This window comes from Asparagus officinalis, chromosome 7, assembly GCF_001876935.1.
Source record: "Asparagus officinalis chromosome 7, Aspof.V1, whole genome shotgun sequence".
NCBI classification, from domain to species: domain Eukaryota; kingdom Viridiplantae; phylum Streptophyta; class Magnoliopsida; order Asparagales; family Asparagaceae; genus Asparagus; species Asparagus officinalis.
Genome location: NC_033800.1, coordinates 131,181,044 through 131,183,548, shown reverse-complemented (window position 1 = coordinate 131,183,548; position 2,505 = coordinate 131,181,044).

Genomic DNA, 2,505 nt, shown 5'->3' with positions numbered 1-2,505 from the left:
TACTAAAAACAAACAATTAAAGTACAAAAATATTGATTTGGAAAAGGCTATGAACAAATTTTCATTAAGTTCTAAAGGCTTAAACATGGTCATTTCCAATTAATGATTTTCAAAAGCTAAAGCCAGATTTGGTTATTCATATTCAAAAAATATAAAAAGTTTCAACATTATTTTGTAAAAAGATAAAATTTAACTCTTTTTTCACCCATCTCAAATGCATCTTCTACTATTTGCACTTTATGCGGTAGAATGAGACATATTTTAATGAATTGTTGGATACACTATAGAGTTAAAACAATCAACAAGATTTGGGGTACATAAATGCCCAATTACTAACTCACGTGAACCTATGTAGATACCTAGGTTACACATTTTTTCTTTTCTTTAGGTATGCAGGAAGGTGAAGGAGCAAGGCAACATCCTTTTTGGTTGCTCAAGGCATATTCAAATGACAAGAATCCGTTCCTTCGCCTAACTAAGAAGAAGAAAGGGATGAAAAGTCGTCTTATCTGATTTAACAAATGAACTGCTAAAAGGGAAGGGGAAAAGGAGATTGGTAATGATAAATTTAGCCACTGCGGACATATTTATGGAGAAGCGGGACCGACACAAGCCCAAACGCGGACCTGGTCGAGGAAAATAACTTGCAACAAAGAACGGGTCATATCTCTCAAACCGTAAGTTGAAATTGGACGAATTATATATGTACACCGCGTATTTTTGTCAAGACGGAGTCAACCAAACCCATCAATGTTCGGTTTGCCACTGTCTGTTTCACCAAATTACCCCCGGATTGAAAGATATCAGCATTTTTTTAGTTTTTTACTATTTTAAGTAATGTTTTAGGAGTTTGTTTTGATTAGGAAGTAAATTCGGTTTGACTCTAAATTTGACCAATTTACTTCCCTAATCCTAAGGAGTCTTTTATGAATGAGTTTTGTTATTTCTATTTTTTGTAAAGTTTGAGTCATAGTAGGAGTCTTATTTATTTTTCTATTTAAGCAGAGTATTGTAAGTCCTAGAGGCATAATTTTTCATCAATAAAATTTCTCTTTTAAAATTTTCTTCGTAGATTCAATGTTCTTCAAGGATTCGGAAATCGTTTTTTTGGATTCAGAGAACACACCTTGGTGAATTCCGAGGTTATCACTTCTGTGTTGCGTCAATGTTTGAGACATACAATTCTAGAAATGCCATTTGCCTTAAAAAACATGCAGATCCAAATCCATAGCTGATAAACCTTCTTTGTCTATACTTACTGAAGTATAGTATTTCTGACTTAATGTGATCAAATTGAGAAGCAAAATAAGGAGAAGTACTGAGTAAATATTGGGAGAAGATTACATTAGTTAATCATTTCTTCGGGGAAAAGTTAATTAAGTTCAAGCCTTTGAGGAAGCCACTTTGTTAGTGGATGCTCATCTTTACAAATATCGATCAGAGATTTAGAGGGACTGATGTAAACTGTTTTTGTTCATAGATCTCAAGAGCCAAAATGATGTTATTCCAGTCTGATGACAAATCACACTCCTTTCTCTTTCTTCTTATTATCCTATTAGTATTGTTATGACAATTCTCCTGGAATAAACTAATATCAATCATATGAAAACATAAAAAATATCAAGAAGATAAATACATACAGATATACATGGTTCGGCTTATAGCCTACATCCACAGGCGAAGATGGAGAATAGTTTTACTAAATTATGAGAAATACAATATGAAGATCTCTCAATCACTCGATCCTAAATCACACCCTAGAAAGCACTTAATCTATCTAACAATCTCTATCGCCTGTAGAGCCAACCGAATAGAGAGCCCAATCAAGAACATCTTGAACCTATTGCTTCAGCCTGCTGAGCCTGTCTCAATGCTTACTGTTGTCATTGGGCACCTCAATTGCCTACAACCTTAATAAAGAACCATCCAATCTTTCCCTTGATGCTGTGACTCTAAGTTTGGTAGATCAAATGCAATTTCTCTTACAAAAAGGGACACAGAAAAGAGCTATACCGAAAATCAATTTATTACACAGAAAAGAGCTATACCGAAAATCAATTTATTGCTCACAGCTTCAAAGAGTTGTGCCTTCTGTCGAACCATACTCATTGCTACTTCCACTATCATGCTTATAGGACACGGTCAAAAGATTCTTTAATCAAATAGGAATTCTAATCCTAAATGAAACCGGGTTGTTGGATCAGTTTGGCAAAGAAACAATATTGGTATTATTTAACTCAACTACCAATAATATTCCATGTCATATAATGATTTACATGAACCAAATTACTGAAGGAACGGGAATGACGGCGATGAAGTTTAGGCAAAACGACGAAAGAAACACTTTGGAGGCTTTACGGTCAACCGCGGCGACTTCGACGGTCGACCACAAACGTGCACAGACTCAGGGTCTATTCTGGATTTCTCGCGGTCGACCGCGGCAGTCGACTGTGGACCCTGTAATTGATTTTTGGTTTCTGTCATTTACCACGGTCGACCGCGACT